The following is an 18,553-nucleotide window of genomic DNA, read 5'->3' as shown; positions in this document are numbered from 1 at the left end:
TGCTGATGATTTAACCAGGTAAGCATAACATTAATTTTTTATCATGAAGAAGGAAAGGACATTGCTGGTGTTCTGAGTTTGTGTATCTGCATGCATGTATGTGTTTACAGAGGTCCTGAGGAAGATCAATAGGTGAAAATGCCTACAATTAGTGATTTTCATTCATACTTTGTCTATATTTGCTCTAATTTCTTTCTTTCCTCCATTGGAAAAACACCAGGATTTGTCTAGAAAGGCTGTTACCTTCAATAGCCTTAAATACTGATCTTTCACTTTACTCTGTCTGGATCACAGAGCAGATCTTGGTCTATTTCTGTTGTTTCTGGATCCATTTCTATGATCCCTATATTAGTCCTACCTACATCCTCTGTTCTTTCATCCCTGTCTGTCTTGCAGGGCCTTTTTTTTTTTTTTTTTGTGAGAGTAGATATTCCTGAATCTGTTTTTCTTCCCTGAATCCTGTCTTCAAAATCAATCAAACCTAAATCCCACTGAAGAATTAGTTAAAGCAGATCCCTTAAGTATTTGAACTCATTGCCTGTCTCCTCTAGCCTCTCAATCATTCTTCCATTATGAAGATGTAGATGAGAGCAGGTCCATGATCAGGCAGGGCTTCCTTCACTTGCCTAGGATGGTGCAGCCAGGTGAGTCACCTCACTCAAATTACCCTCCTAACCAGGGAGAACAGCTCCTCTAGCCAAGTCAGCCTCAGTTCCACAGCAAGGGCCAACCCCAGACAGCAAACTTTATATAGTATCCTTTAGGAGTAATGGGTCAGGTTATAGCTCTCCTGAAGAAAATTGATCTGGTATTTTGTTGTTGTTGTCTAGCTTAGTTTATAGTTAAACACTGTGTATCATTATAGCATGCAAAATGAGTTTTCCCAGCCTGAATTCATTATATATTAGTTCAGTCAAAGATTTTACCATACCCATTATTATCAACTGACCTGGCTCTCGATTCTCCGATTTTCTTGCAGAAAAGAAGTAGCAAAAAGCACTGCATTTAATCCATATAGAAGTCACACAAAACATTTCTGGGATTTCATTTTTCACGTTTTCATTCATGATGAACAACTTATACAGATTCATGGTGCTCACTTTGTTCTATGAAGTCACATCTGGGTACCCTATAGAAAAAGGTAAGCTTATAAATGGATAAAGTGATATATCTGGACATTGTTGGAACTGAAGTTCTGACTACTGCCAACAAATGTTTAAGACAGTTTTTTAGTGTTTACAAAGAAATAAATTTCCACAAAAGGGATCCATTACATTGTTATTCACACATCACACTGAACCAAACATACTTAGTAAACCATGGACAACAGTGCTGGTAAAGCCAAGTTGCTAGTCTCCAGACTCATGCAAGGTCCTCAAACTCTAACGTAAGTAGAATGTTGAAGAAATGGAAGATATTTAACCTGTGGGAGGGAAATCTCAGCCAGATGTGGCAGTAATTTTATTGGCAAATATATAAAGGACTCCATTTTGAAGAGATGTTCAATTGAATGAATTAATCTACAAATTAGGGCTAATCTGTCCAGTACTTATGACTGTGTTTATAACTCACAATTTTTTTCTAAACTGTATACCTCCTAAAATGGAAGACTGTTCTCCCTCTTAATATAGAATGATTGTATGTGGAAGAATTTTGGAGAAAATTCCACATCAAACAAAGGAAGGGAATCTGACCTTGGGGGTAATTATTTTCTACATTCTCATTGCTGAGGGTACTGTGCACTAATTAAAATAAGTACATGGCCATTCACATATTTGTGTTTGGAAAGTTTCTTTTCTAATACATTGTTACATGTTTATTAGTTATTTATGTTATTATTATTGTGTGTTATTATTGAATTATGAGATCTAGTTATATTTTTTTATTTTTTATTTACATTTAATCTCGGTACATCTTTACAGTGTACAACATGTTTTTTCCCAGAATGAATATGGTGCATATTAGTTAGGTCAAAGACATTTTCATATACATTATTATCAACAGATAACTTTTCATTTTTGTGTCTATTAAATGTTTTGTTTGAGTCTTTTTCTTCTCTGATCACTTCCCTCCCACCCCCATTACCACCTCCTATTACCCACCTTGGATATAAACCCTTTGCCAAATATTTTGAAAAATTTTATCTTTTTTGTTTCTTTGATTGTGTCAACTGGAGAAAAAAATATTAAATTTTGTTAAGGTCTGATTTATAAAATTGATCTATTTTCATTTTCTGTCTGTGAAATATTTGCCTAATTTAGGTTGGAAAATCCAAGTATCTTTTATGCATTTTTAAATAATATTTATATTAGGGACCAGCGGTTAGTGTAATGGCTATGTCCCTGGACTCCCACATAGTTGACCGTGGTTCGCGTCCTGGACCTGGTGGCTTAAAACTCACGCCGGGCGCATGTGTGAGTGTGCCCAGGATCCCGAGAGGAGAATGGAGGAGAAGGGATTGCAGCGTAGCCATCCCCCCTGGAGGGTGATTTCTCACTTTCTGTCTCTCTGTCTCTCTCTGTCTGTCTGGTGAATGCACGCACCCTATAGTGAAAAAAACTTCTCCAAAAAAAAAGAATATTTATAAATATTTATGTTGTTAGTTTTACACTTAGGTCTGCAATTTATTTTGAGGTCTCTTGTTGTTTTTGTTGTTAAGAATCACAGATGGTTTTTTCCACTTGGATGCCTACTTGTTCCAATGGTGTCATTGATAATATATTCTTTCTCCCACTGGTACTTCTGTTTTAACTCAGTTGGGCATATATACGTGGATGTGCTCCTGTATTCTCCATTCAGTTCTATTAATATGTAACATATCCTAATGTTAATAGCACACTGTCTGCACTAGTGTAGCTTTATTGAAATAACAAAAATGTAAGATTTTCTGACTTTGTCCATATTTTCATATTATTTTGACTAGTCTGAGTACTCTTTTCAGTGTCTGAATTTCTTTAACTTTTTTATTGTGTACATGTAATGTATCCTACTTGGTTTGCTATGCATGTACATGTGAAATAATCACCATGTTAAACTAATTAACATACTCATCACCTCACACATTTACCATTTGTATGTGTGTATGTGTGTGTGTGTGTGAAGTCAGAACATTTAAAAATCTACCCTTTGAGCAAATTTCAAGTACACAGTATAGTATCAGTATAGTATGGTTATCTGTAGTCACCATACTATACACTAGATTTCTGAGACTTATTCATCTTGCATAGCTGAAACGTTGACCCCCTTGACCAGCCTTGTATTGATGTGAAAAGTCCTACTGACCACAATCTCTTATCTTATACTATACTGCGGACTCAATTTGCTATTCTTTGTAAAAGTGTTTTTTTTTTTTTTTAAGAGATTTTTGATATAGGGTGAATGAACTCACCAGAGACAGAGAGAGAGACAGAGAAAGAGAAAGTGAGAAATCATCCCCTGGGAGGATGGCCACACCACAGTCTCTTCTCCTCTGTTCTCCTCTGGGAATTTTGGATATGTATGCACATGCACTTGGCCTGAGTTTCAAGCCACCAGGTCTGGGACTCAAACTACAGTTGGTCATGTTGGAGTCCAGTGCAACAACCACACCACCACCTGCTGCCCCTTTTATAAAGGATTTTTGTTTCTGAGTTTGTCAGTAATATTTTGGAAATTTGGAGGGAGGGAATATATGTACATTTTTAATCTAAAAAACTAGAAATACTGAAATTACTTCTATAAAATATTTTTATATATTCTTACTTCAAATAATGGGGAAAGGAACAATGCTCATGTAGAGTTTAATTTCCTGGCAAGTAGAGGCTATATCAACTTTATAGGGTATGTTTTCAATAAATGACAATTTCCCTTGAAAGTCTAACATAAGTTCAATAATGCTTGAATCAGAAATTGAAAATACTCATTATTGGACAGGGCTTTGACTGGAATGTCATATCTGAAAATTAATCAGAAAATTATGGAACCAAGGTGGATCTCAAGTAAGCTAACAGAAGCTCTTAGAAGATGGTCTGGCACCATAAATAATTCTGCCTGGCAGAGAGGATTAGAGAAGATACATGAAAGCATTTATAACATGAAATAACCTGGACTTTTCCAGCCCAGCATTGTAATTAGTAGAGATTGCAAAAGAGCAACCACACCAGAGGATTATCTTGAGAAAGACTTTAAAGAAAAAGAGACTGATCTTTGCTAGGAGATGGTAGGTATATCACGGAATACTTGGTAGGCAGGGCTGAATCGAGAAGGTTTATGTGTGACTTGTGTGCTGGGCATTTGCTTTTCAACAATTTGAGCAGTTGATGTGTAAATATTTTCTCAAAAATATTTAAAACCAAAAAAAATAAATAAATAAGTCAGTCTAGATGTGGACTGATGTGAATGGTATGTTCCACACAAGAACTATTTATTTGTGTTTATATGTTAGAACTGGCTTACTTTAATTTGTACTAGTATTGCTGTAACAATACAATCTACCACTAACACAGTTGGTATTTAATAAATACCTTTCCTTCTTTATATTACAGGGGTTTTTTTCACCTCCTAATATTCTTACATATTGGCCTATTTATTATCTAATGCTTACTTTATTTGTTGCACTTAAAGATTCTCACCATTTATCTAAAGTCCCAAAACAATTTTATCCTCCCAACGATCTCGATTACTCTATACTACTTCCTCATGATCCCACTCTGCATTGCCCATTCTGTGTATAGTATAACCTGCTTTTAGTTATTCCAACTCATAAATTCTATTTGTACATTCCTACTCCCTATCGCCACCACCAAACCAATATGAAGAGTGAGTTTTCTTCTTTCTTGGTGGATCTATGAGTCAAATTGCCCATCCTTTTCTTGCCAAGGGATAGGTGGAATGATTTTCCAGCCAGTCCTTGAGACACTGGTTTCCTTTTTTTTTATTTTAAAGAATTATATTTTATATAATTCCATTTATTTAAATTTGACCAGAAAGGGACAGAGAGAGAGAGAGAGAGAGAGAAAGTGAGAAAGCAAGCTGCCAGGTCTGGGACTTAAACCATGGTTGGTCATATGAGAGTCAAGCTCTCTTAACCACCACACCTCCTGCAACCCCTCCTGGGTTTTCAGTACTTTCTCAAGTGAGCCAGTAATGGTCCAGTTAATCAAATCTTCCTACTCAGACTTGAGGATTGCCCTAATTATTGTTCTTGAACTTTGAATACTCATTTTTGCCTCCTATCTTGTGAAATACTTTACACAGATCCCTCTCCTGCTTCTCATCTCTAGCTTTATCTTTTAACTCAAGTTAAACAAGCAAAGTTGCTTTGGTTTTTAAATTTATTTTTATACTATAAATTTAAAATGTACAATGTAACATTTTCATAAATATTGCACACACACATACATACACACTACAGTGAAAGATCAGGTTAAAAAATTAATAAATCTACCACCTTCCATAGTACCTCTTTTGAAAATATCTTTGTGTGTGTATGTCATTCTGAAAAGGTCTTGGAAAATGGAATTAAAGTAATAGTTTTTGTTAGTGTAAAAAAGTATCAAATTCATGAGTAGTTTTTTTATAGTACACATTTTATACAAACTTTATGAAGATTCTTCATATATATAAGAAATTTACAAAGGTAAAAAATACAAAGCTAAATATTCCTACTATAAAGTAAACAAAGTACATAAATCAACATTTTTTCAAAGAAGAAGAGAAATAATAGGATATAATAAAAAAAGATAACAATGTTGGTGAGGATATACTCTGTTGGTTGAAAGTCAAATCATTTCAGTCATTACTAAAAACAGTATGGAAGTTTCTCAAAAGTAAAAATAAAATTACTATATAATTCAGCACCCCCACATTTGTACATACATCTAAAAGAATTAAAATTAGACCCTACCATAATGGTGTACACAGCTAAGATGCTGTTCTCTGCAGGCTGGGACCACATATGAATCTTAAGTACAACCTAAAGGGCAGGCACAGGAGCACACCTATTTCTTCCAGATGACTTGAGGTGGGAGGATAGCAAGCCTGAGGCTAGCATGGACAACCTAATGACACCCAGTCTAAAAATGAGCCAGGCATGGTAGCACACACCTGCAGTTCAGCTGGGATGCACAGGCAGGAGAATTGTGACAGTGAGACTCTGTCAAAAGAAGAACATTTACTGAGACACTGTCCTTTTCCACACATTCATTTTTGGTGACTTTGTTCAAAACTAGGTGACCACATAAGTTTTGGTTTATCTCTGGGCTTTAGATTCTGTTCCTTTTGCTCTATGTGTCTGTTTTTATGCCAGTTCCAAGGTGTTTTAATTATTTTGACTGTTTATTATGATTTGAAATAAAAAAGTGTGATGTCTCCAATTTTGTTTTTATTTCTCGATTTGTTTTGATTATTACTTTGTTTTTATTTCTCAATTTTGTTTTGGGTATTTGGGGGAAATTTGGCTATTCTGTCATGAATACAATGCATGATGATCAAATTAGGATAATTAGCATCCCTTTCACCACATATTACTACTTTGTGTTGGGAACATTCAATATCTTCTCTTAGATGTTCTGAAACATAGTTAATTATTACTGATTACAATGAACTTACTATTTTTGTTTGTTTGTTTTTGGAGAGGTTTTTTTTTTTTTTTTTCCTATAGGGCACATGCGATTGTCAGAAAGACAGAGAGAAAAAGTGAGAAATCACCCCCACGGGGGGATGGCTACTCTGCAATCCCTTCTCCTCCATTCTCCTCTCAGAATCTTGGGCACATAAACTCACGCACCTGGCGTGAGTTTAAGCCACTGAGTCTGAGACTCGAACCAAGATCGACTACGTGGAAGTCCAGCGGCATAGCCATTACATCAACTGCTGGTCCCAATTAACCTACTATTCTATAGGACACTAGAACTTATTTCTCTTATCTAACAGTAAGTTTGTCTCTGTTAATGAATATCTCTCTATCCCTCTCTTCCTCAACCAGTTCCAGTCTTTAGTAACCACTGTTCTATTTTCTACATCTCTGAGATCAACTTTTTGGTTTCCACATATTGATGAAAAATGTGATTTTTCTCTTTCTATTCCTGGGTTATTTCATAAATATAATGTCCTCCATCTATGTTGCCTTGGCTGAATACTCTTCTATTGTAGGCATAGACACATAGTTCTATGGATAGATAGGTAGATAGATAGATACTACAATTTAGCCACTGTCTGTTGATGAACACTTAAGTTGAGTTCATGTCTTGGTTACGGTGAATAGTGGTGCGAGGAACACAGACATACTGATATGTCTATAGTACACTGATTTTTCTTTATTTTGGATATATACATGGCAGTGAGATTATTAAATGACGTAGCTCTCTTTTAGAGAAAGCTCCATACTATTTTGTATGATAGTTGTATTAATTTACACTCCCACCAAAGGGCACGAGTTCACTTTTCTCCACTTTCTCACCAGGATTTATTTATTTATTTATTCATTTATCTATTTTGGAGATTTTTGCCTTAGGGCATGTGTGCTGGCAGAGGTGAGAGGGAGACAGAGACAGTGAGAGAAAAAGTAAGAAATCACCCCCATGGAGGGTGGCCATGCCAAAAACTCCCTTCTCCTCCATTCTCCGCCCAAGATTTTGGGCATGCAGACACACATGCCCAGTGTGGTTTTCAAGTCACCAGGTCCAGGACTTGAACTTCAGTCGGTCATGTAGAAGTCCATTGACATAACCATGATATCATCTCCTGGCTCCTTTTTGTTCTTTTTTAATGCCATTCTAACAGAGGGAAGAATGATATATTAGTGTGGTTTTGATTTTCATTTTCTTTATGCTTATGATGTTGAATATTTTTCCTATATTTTTTTGGTCAATTGTATGTCTTCTTTTGAAAAACATCTCTTCAGGTCATTTGCTCATTTTCAATCAAATAATTTGCTTTGTTTTTGCTGGTGAGTTGAGTTCCTTGAGTTCCTTATATATTCTGGTGTCTAGTCCATTGTCAGATGCATAGCTTGCAAATGTTTTCTCCCATTTTGTAAATGTTGAATCAACATGATGAACCCATTAAATATAAGCAGATTTTGTCAATAACAGTAAATAAAAATAAATAAATGGTGGCCAGTCTTGTAGCCTAGTGGTTGAGGGAGATATCACATATGGCTGTCTGCATAGCTCTAATTCTGGCCCCGGTGGCTTAAAAACACACTCGGCATGTGTGCATGCATATGTGAATGACTAAAATCCCAACAGGATGGAGAAATACAGAAGGGACTGCAGTGTGACCATGCCCCATTGAGGGGGTCCTTTCTCCTTCTTTCTGTCTCTATATGGTGAGCCCAGATTCTCTCTGAAAAATAAGAAATATATTTTTAAATATGGAGGAAAAAATATGGGCAAAATATTTGAAAAGATGCTTTTACGAAGAAGACATCCAGGGAACCAGCAGTTAGCGTAATGGCTATGTCGCTGGACTCCCACGTAGTCGACCGTGGTTCGTGTCCCGGACCCGGTGGCTTAAAAAACTCACGCCGGGCGCGTGTGCGTGTGTGCCCAAGATCCCGAGAGGAGAATGGAGGAGAAGGGATTGCGGCGTGACCATCCCCCCTGGGGGGTGATTTCTCGCTTTCTGTCTCTATGTCTCTCTCTGTCTGTCTGGCGAGTGCACGTGCCCTATAGTGAAAATCTCTCAAAAAAAAAAAAAAAGAAGACATCCATATGACAAAGAAGCTATATATCTACATGTGTGTTTGTATTAAGATGCACTGATATGTTTAGAGTGATTTTTGCTATAGGGCACGTGTGATCACTAGAAAGACTGATAGACAGAAAGCAAGGAATCACAACCCCCAGGGGGGATGGCTACACCATAATCTCATCTCCTCCATTCTCTCAGGATTTTGGGCAAGCATGCAAACATGCCTGGCATGAGTTTTAAGCTACCGGGTCCAAGACTCGAACACAGTTGACTACATGGGAGTCCAGTGACATAATTACTATGCCATAATAAGTAAAATAATATAAATAATTCTTTAAAACATGAAATGCCAATTAAAACAAAACTGAGATACCACTACATGTCTACTAAAATGTTTAAATACCAAATTCTAGTAAGGATGTTGTGCAATCTCTGTCCACTGATAGAGGGAAAGCAAAATAGTAGTGTCAGGAATCAGTATTACCAAAGAATGAATTAATCATACAAACGTAATAAAAAGGAAAAATCAACTGAAGTTTATTTATTGGCATCAAGTTCATCACAATATATGTTTTCTTTGTACAGAATCCATAGTAATCTCAAGCATCAAATTTTGAGTGTCTAATCCTGATATTCATCATTTTTGCTTCTTTCTTTTTTTCTTAATAAATTTTTCTAGAGGTTTAATGATGTAATTGATCTATTCAAAGAATCAACTTTTGGTTTCTTTTATTTTGTATATCATTTCTTTGTTTTCTATTTCCTTGATTTCTGGTCTGATCTTCATTATTTATATTCTCTTTATTTGAGGAAGTTTAATGAACCCCCCCTTTTTTTTTTTGAGAGGTTTTTGCTATAGGGCGCGTGTGCTTGTCAGACAGAGAGAGAGACAGAGAGACAGAAAGTGAGAAATCACCCCCCAGGGGGGATGGCTATGCTGCAATCCCTTCTCCTCCATTCTCCTCTCAGGACCTTGGGCACGCGCCCGGCGTGAGTTTAAGCCACTGGGTCTGGGACTCGAATCGCGGTCGACTACATGGGAGTCCAGATAGCCATTACGCTAACTGCTGGTCCCAACTCTTAACTTCTAAGGTTTCTATTTTGTGTATGGAAGCTGAGATCATTGATTTGTGATCTTTCATTCATTCTTTCTTTCTTTCTTTTTCTTTTCTTTCTTCTTTTTTAAGTTTTTTTGCAATAGGACACATGTTCTCACCATAGATATAGGAAGACAGTGAGAGAGAAAGTGAGAAATCACCCCCTGGGAGGGGGATGGCCACATTGCAATCCCTTCTCCTCCACTTTGGGATTTGATGCACTCGTGCATATTGCCTGGCATGATTTTCAAGCCACCAGGTTCAGGGCTATAACTATGGTTGGCCATGTGAAGTCCAGTGGCTTAATCCCCACGCCACCTGCTGACCCCTCTTACTTCTTTTTTTAATATGTGTCATTTAAATGCTATTATTTTACCTCTAAATACTATGTCAGCTGCATCCCACAAACTTTCGTATGTTATTTTTTTACATTTTTAATCATTAAATTATGCTTGGCCCATCTGTGAAGAACTAGGTAGTAAGGTGTTGCTGCATGATACTTGAGCCCCACAAGAAGTTCAGATCTTGGTCCATCTGAACACATTGAGCATGTCCATGCCATGCTCATGATCTTTGCTGGCTGGGAGACTATGAGGAGGATGGCTATGCGGGGTGACCTTGTGAAGGGTAGCTGTCTACATGTCTCTCTCTTTCTCCTAAAAAGAAATATTTTTTTAAATTATATTTTATAGTGTCTGCAAAAAAAAAACAATTAAAAATTCCAGAAGGCACTGTATGTTCAATGGAAAGAGAAGGAAGTTGGGGAAGTGAAAAAGTACCCCCTTATGGGGAATGGTAACACTACAATCCCTTTTCCTCCATTTCTTTCTCCTTTCTGGGTTTTGTCACACACACATATGGACCTAGCATGTTTCTCAAGCCAGTGGATCCAGGACTCAAATTATGGCCATGTGGGATCCAGCCATCTTAACCACAACACATGGACTGGCACTATGTCACTTTTAATTTCTTGTTTGGCTCATGAGTCTTTTAGAAGTATTGTATTTAGGGGAGTCAGCTCCTTAACCTTTTGGCCCCTGCTTTTATTTTGTTTTAAATAAACATTATATGTTTATAATAAAATTTCAGCTTTTTGTTTAGCTTGCTTTTATAAATTCTTTATTTATCCTTGATTTGTTAATAATTTTAATGGATTTAAAATTTTAATTTCAGTTTTTCCTCTTAGTGCAGTTAAAACTGCTGTTTCTTTCCTCTGGTGTGTATATATACTGACGATTAAGTCCAAAGACAGTCCTACTTTAGGTCTTTGTATCTAATGTGGTTCTTTCCCCCATGATTTCTTTTATGATTTTCTTTAGTTCTCAGCAATTTTATTATACATTTTTGGCTAGATGGTCTTTGTTTTTATTGTGCATATTTTAAAAACTTCTGCACATGGTTGTATTTAGCTGGCTATTCTGTTTCCAAGATAAAGGCAGAACCTCAAAGTGCAATAGGTGCTTGTTGTTACCTTGGTAGAAGGCAAGAGTGCAAGAGCACCCAGTCAAAAGCCCAGTCATGTAAAAATTCTTTCCATAGGTAACAACTAATATTCTTCTCTATTAACAAAATAGTGTCCCATGTCCAAGGCCAAAATCAGTTGGGCCATGGTGTATACTTCTCCATGAGTGTGTCCAGTAAGTCATGTCACAATGGGCAGCAGTGGGTAAATTTACTTCATGGAGAAAGTGAAAAATAATACATCTGTATGTAAGTTTAATTTTAACAGAAGCATGATGTTTGTCTATGTAAGTCACAAAGTCATTCAAGATGACGACAATGGAGATGCTTGTGATCTGAGGCCAAAATCCAACTATTGAAGTAGTCTATGAAGCCTACAATTTGAGATTAGCCTATGAACCAACTTCAGAACACAAATACACATTTTCTAAATTATTATGACATTTAGATTACACTACAATGTCCATTTTATTTTGTTGGTTTTTTTTTTTTTCAGTAGAAATGCAGAAAAAGAAGATAAATAACTTGTTTTTCCTTTCAGCATTATTTAGAGTTTGTCCTATTTTTGGGGAAATCACCTTTGCCCCCCTTGACATCATGTACATATTTTCTACTGAATTTTCTATAGATTCCTATTAGATATAACAATTCCATATTAAATCTCTTGCTACGTATGCCCAGAAATTATTCTTACTTGTTTTCTTCTGACCTCTACCCTTTCACTTCTCCTACTTAGGATCTTCACTTTTCTTTCCTCACTTTTACTTTTGCTTACTGTTTACAATCTGTCTCTACACTTACCATTTCTGAGTCCCAATAATCTCTAATGATTACAAGAGATTCCATATTAGAGTATTGATATGAGAGGTACTAGGGTCTCTAGCTCACGGTTACTACTATTTCTAGAATTTTCTGCACAAACAAAAGAACTCTAGATTTTGGTTAGCTATTACATTTTGCAAGTTGTGTTCCCTGAATATGCTCATTTTAATTTTTCTAAATCTTCTCAAAGCCTAATTGTCTCTAAACTGGATAACAAATTCCTCTTTAATGGTCATTACTTTAGAAAAACACTTCTTCTTTACTGATATTCTCAAGAAATCTTATTAGCATCTCCACAGATTAAGATTGTAATTTTTTCCTTATCATTGCTAAAAGTTTCCACTTACAGTTTGCCATATAATGTTGCTGTAGGTCAATGTGACATTAAACTGAGTTGTTATCTGCTTTCTAATTTTCCAATTTTATTGAATGAATAATATTCTCTTTTTTTTAGAGAGGGAATCTTTTCTTTTTTTTTTTTTTTTTTTTTTTTTTTTTTTTTTTTTTTTTCCTACAGGGCACTTGCGTTTGCTGGAGAGACAGAGAGACAGAAAGTAAGAAATCACCCCCTGAGAGGATAGCCTCTCTGCAGTTCCTTCTCTTTCCTTCTCCTCTCAGGATCTTGGTCATGCAAACACACCTGGGGTGAGTTTTAAGCCACCAAGTCTGGACTTGAACCGCGGCTGACTACATAGGAGTCCAACGACATAATCGTTACACCCTCTACTGGTCTCGATCTTTCTTGCATTGGTTTTTCAGAAAAATACTCAGAAGAAAAACAAGTTATACTACCCTTTTTACCTCTAGCTTTTCAGTGTCACAAAGGTTTATTCCTATTTCCTCCTTGTATTCTGCTAATCCTTCCTTCCTCTTCTATTTGATTATTTAGTTTTAGTTTTATTATTTTTTTTCCTTTTCTTGGACTTTCTTTGTGGAGAAGAGTCATGCTGAGTGTCTATGGTTGGCCATCTTCTTTTGGAAACCTCATGTTAAGTTTTGTTGAAGCATAGCAAAGCACTCTTAAGCTAGAGCATTATTTTTTTTTTATTTCAGCATTAATGAAGTATAAATTTAAGGTGCACAACAAGATTATTTGACATATATACATATTGTGAAATAATTGCTAAAATCAACCTAGCACATCCACACCATACCCCACTGGAATTTGTATGGGCAGTAAAGACATTTAAGATCTACTCTCTTACCAAAATTCAAATACAGGGACCAGTGCATATTGGAATGGTTTTATCCATGGACTCTCACATAGTCGACCATGGTTCAGTCCCAGACCCGGTGGCCTAAGACTCATGCCAGGAGCATGTGCATGAGTGCCCAAAATAGAGGAGAATGGAGTAAAAGGGATAGCAGTGTGGCCACCCCGCGGGGATGGCATGTGCCCTATAGAAAATACCTCTCTTAAAACAAAACAAAACAAATATAGAATGTAGTAGTGTTAAAAATTGTCTACATGGGGACCAGCAGATGGCATAATAGTTATGTCACTGAACTCCTACATAGTCGACTGCAATTAAAGTCTGGACCTGGTGACTTAAAACTCACACCGGGCATATGTGCAAACATGCCCCAGATCCTAAGAGGAGAAGGCATTCTGGCATGACCATGCCCCCCTAGAGAATGTTTCTCACTTTCTGTCTCTCTGTCTCTCTTGGAAGCACATGCACCCTATGGCAAAAATCTCTCGTAGAAACAATGTCCACATGTTATACTTTAGAAGCTCAAAATATAATTGTCTTTTAATTGAAAAGTTTTATCCTTCGGCATAAATTTCTCCACTTCCCAACACTCAGCAATGCCTGGTAAACCTTTCCTTGACAGAATTTCAGTAAAAAAGCATTTAATTAAAGGAAATACTAATGGTGTTTAGCATGTAAAAATAAAGAGTTCCTGGAAAAAATGCTTAATTATTAGCTAATTTGAGAGTCAAAACCCAAAATGGATTGGCATAAATTGGATAATTCAGGACATAACATATGAATTGAATAGAAATGAAACTAAGAGAGATAAATCATGTTTTAAATCTAGGAGACAAACATTTTTTAAAGTTAAAAGTAGAATGAGAGGCAGTCTTGAGACAAGTGTTTCTCAGAATTATAGCTAAATTACTGATGTGGAATTATGCAAGTTTTCCCCATACAGCTGCTTAGCATGGGCTTTATGGAGTAAGCTCTTCCATAGAGGTTTGCAAGGTCCCCTTTCCTGGTTCAGTCCTCTATGGTTAAAATAAATGAGCAAGCCATTCACTGACCATTATTCTGTGACTGCACTGACCTTTCACGGAGAGTCCCTGTAGATCCAACCACATTATGTAATTCGAGTATAACTTTTATTTTTGTGTTTTCCATAGCAATTAGTATAGTCATGAAAATAGTGTTTATAAATATGTTTCTGTTGTTTGAACAAACGCAACTCTCAAAACTGCTCATTGAAGAGCAGAAAAATACAAGTGGGTTCTTCTGGGGTGAAAGAGGACTAAGAGAAAATATTGGGTCTAATTGTACATGTTTGTCTTGTTTTTCAGAAAATAATTCAGAAAATGATAAAACGATAATAATTTTGCTTGGGATCCTCATTGCAATAATAGTACTGCTTTTAATATGTCGACTTTATGATTTTTGCAAGAAGAAAGGCAACAAAAAGGGTAAGAGATCAAAGATGGAATGCAGTTAATTATGATGAAGCCCATACGATGAAAGGGACATCTGAGAACTGAGACGGAGTAACATCAATTTTTGTCTTGAAATGTTCACTGCTTAGGAAATATAGTGAAGATTAAAATAATAGTAAATTTTTTTTCTCCCATAGCATATTTAAACTGAATCCCTGTTTGCAAACAGAATATTCAGGTCATCTTTTGATGTAAAAAATATACTTATATTTATTAAAACTGTTACTCCTTCTCAGTTCTCAGATGTTCCTTTCATGCTATTGGCTTTCATTCTATTGGGTTCTTGAATAATTTACTTTTTGTCTGATGTTACAATAGATATTTTAATGATTAAATTACAAATAATTTTGATTTCTGTCTAGTTAAACTCTTTCCGTGCATAATAGATATTTTAATGATTAAATTACAAATAACTTTGATTTCTGTCTAAATTCTTTCCATGCGTTTTTTGATAAAATAAGGTGTCGTGCTAGGGAAAACCACATGGCAAGGATCAGAGGCAGCTAGGAACTGAGGCCCTCAAACCAGCTAAGTCATTTAACTCAAAGTCTTCCAGCTGCAAAATAAATAAGCTTGGAAATAAATCCTTCCTTAACTGGCATCTCTGTAGTGGCACTGGGATTTGCAGCTTCATGAGAATCCTCAGAGAGTGGACCCAGTGAAACTCAGCCCAGAATCCTGACCCACAGACACTGTGAGATAACAAATGTGTCCTGTTTTAAGCCACTCGGTTCACGGTACTTTGTTATGCAGCAATAGATGGATGCATGCTCTATGAATTATCCTAGGCAAACAGGCCCAATCTTGGAAATATCTCAAGCAAGCTGGGACATAAAGTTATGCTAATAAAATAATTTTAAAAGACAAATTCATCTATTAACTGAACACCATTTTTAAAAATAGAATTATTTAGTTCATTATGTTTATTATCATTGTTATTATTTAATTTGATCAAAGAGAGTCAGAAAGAGAAAGAGACGTAGAAAGCTAGGCACCAGGTTTGGGACTCAAATTCTGGTTGGCCATGTCTGAGTCTAGCACCTTAGCCACTGCACCACTTGCTGGCCCCAACTGAACACCTTTTTAAATTTGTGTGTTCTTGGGACCAGCAGTTAGCACAATGGCTATGTCACTGAACTCCCATGTAGTCAACCGTGGTTTGAGTCCCCGACCTGGTGGCTTAAACTCATGCCAGGCACATGTGCATGTGTGCCCAACATCCTAAGAGGACAATGGAGAAGAAAGGATTGTGGCATGGCCATCCCCCTGGGGGGGGTTAATTTCTCACTTTCTGTCTCTCTGTCTCTGTCTTTCTGGCGAGTGCATGCACCCTATAGCAAAAACCTCTCCAAAATATATATATATATATATGTATATTCGTGTGTTCTTGATTTTTTTTAGTAGGTAGTTGCATCATCTCAGAATAATAATAGCTTTTTAATATGTATATATCTACACATATCTGTGAAAGAAAATAAATTATTTTCTATGTCATTAACCAGAATCAGCTAATTATATTATTCTTTTTTTTAATGATTCACTTTTTATTATTGTTCTGAAAAAGTCTTGTAGTTGTTTTCTAATGGATATTTGGCCTTATACTTAAATCCCTATGCAATTAATACTTTGCATTTGCCTTTTATAAAAAAAGGTGTTATATAAATGATTCTTATATGCAGCACCTGTTGCTTTTCCAGTAAAATAAAGGTTTTATATTGTTATTTTTATTCACTGCCCCAATTCAAGAAATAGTGGAGACTTGCTAAAACAAGAAATCTTAGTCATAGACGACTTTCCACCAAGATTTCTGAAACCACCAAAAGAATTATATAATTCTGTCTCCTATAACATGGTCCTGTGACAGATCGAGACCACAATTATAATGAGGCTACAGTTATAGTAATCTGTCTTGGGTTTTGTAACATAATTTAGAACACAGGTGTAGTTGTTTTTTTTAAAAACAAAGTTACAATATTTCATGTATTTATTTGAGACATACTAAGAGTTTTTGGAGGGACATGGAGATAACTGTGCCCACAGCTGAGGTGAAACTCACTCCACCCAGACCTCTAGCAGTTGCCTGAGTACACAAATGTGCCCGGATTTCTGGCCCATTAATTGGCCATTGTACTGCGCCTATTAGGTGTAATAGGTTAAATTCCTCAGCCACAAACTAAGCATGTTCACACCAAGATGAACTGCAGACTAGTGACATCTGATGTTTTCAAATGTTTGCTTCTTTTTTTAAAAAAAAACTAGAACTCAGAAGTGAATTTTGAGATGGATTTTTAAATTAAAGAATTGTTTTTTTAAAAAAGCATCTTTTGTTTTGGTTGTCTATTTTTACATTATTTTAAATCAAGAATATATCCATTAAGTGGTTGTTTATTTTTCCTTCATCTATTGAAATAATCATTTTTAATGAATTTATAATTTTGGAAATAGTTATTAATATCATTTTTTAGTTTTTCTTGTATTCCTAACCAAATCCTACTTATTCAATGTGTACAGTCTCTCAGTATATTGTTATATTAGGCTGACTAAATTTTTATTGAGAATTTCACACTCATATTCATAGATCATTCTGATATTATAATCTAGATCAAGCCTCATTTCTTCAAAATTTGAGCAGAATGATTTTATAATAGTTAGTTATAGCCTCACTAGTGTCTTCACTAGTAAAAATCATGCAACCTGGCCAAGTCCTTTAAAATTTTTGACTCTGGGTCTGGCAAGTGGCATGGTAGTTAAGGCTCTGGACGTCCACATGCCCAACTGGTCATGTCCCTAACTGGGTGACTTGCTTTCTCATTTTCCCTTTCTCTCTCTCTCTCTTTCTCTATAGTCAAATTTTAAATAATAATAATAATAAATAAAAGTAAATATATAATTCTCTTAAAAAGTTATGACCCTTATATCATTATATATTTATGAATATAACTAAATATATACATATAAATACATATATTTATGAATTATTAAAGTTAAAAATAGGTTTAAATCTTTGCTCATATGATAATGACTGTGTTTTCCAGCAAGTTTTTTCAGCAAGCTATTATATTTTTACATAACCATGTGTAATAGAATTATGATTACATGACATATTATTATAATATAAAATATCGATTTAATATTTTACCTCTTCCCTTTATCCCCCATAAGCCTAAAAAAGCCTAATACAAATTTTCTTTCTCTTGCAGATTCTTCACATGAACGTTTAGGTAAAACTGGGATAACAAATTTCTTCCAAAACTAAAAAATAGAAATCATCCAATGAATACCTAAGCATAAAACTAAGATATTGCTGATTATTATTAGAACTTATTTATGGAGATTTTATATTAGTTTACTAGAGCTTAGTTGGGTTTTTTTTATAAGAAAAAGTTATCATAACCTGAATGGCTTGAATAAAAGAAACGTATTGTCTCATAGCTCTGAAGGATACAGCTCTGGGATCAAGAAGTCAGCAGTATTAGTTTCTGAGTGTGGTGAGGTCTGTTCCAAGCCTCTGCCCTAGCTTCTGGTGCTTCACTGGCAATCTGCCACTCTTCAGCCTGAAGTTCTCTGCCTTCATCTTCACACAGTATTCTCCCTATATCTCTTCATATGGTCTCCCTCATGCAGGTCTGTCTTTGTGTCCAAATTTATCCTTCTCATGAGGACATCAGTCATAATGGATTAGAGCATACCCTAATATTAATTATATCTCCAATGACCCTATTTCCAACTAAGTGACATGCAGAAGTATAAGGGGATAGGATTTCAACATATGGATTTCTGGAAGACACAATTCAATTCATAATATTACCTACAG

The 18,553-nt window shown here is 35.7% G+C and overlaps 1 pseudogene; it reads right to left on the bottom strand.

Moving 5' to 3' along the window:
- Positions 1–1,091, bottom strand: part of LOC102471420 (dehydrodolichyl diphosphate synthase complex subunit NUS1-like) — a 4,109-nt pseudogene extending 3,018 nt beyond the window's left edge.
- Positions 1,092–18,553: the final 17,462 nt, after the last annotated feature.

The sequence above is a fragment of the Tupaia chinensis genome, unplaced genomic scaffold (assembly GCF_000334495.1).
Source record: "Tupaia chinensis unplaced genomic scaffold, TupChi_1.0 Scaffold144883_1, whole genome shotgun sequence".
NCBI classification, from domain to species: Eukaryota; Metazoa; Chordata; class Mammalia; order Scandentia; family Tupaiidae; genus Tupaia; species Tupaia belangeri.
The sequence above is the reverse complement of the archived record's forward strand: the minus strand, read 5'-3'. Positions and strand labels throughout refer to the sequence as shown.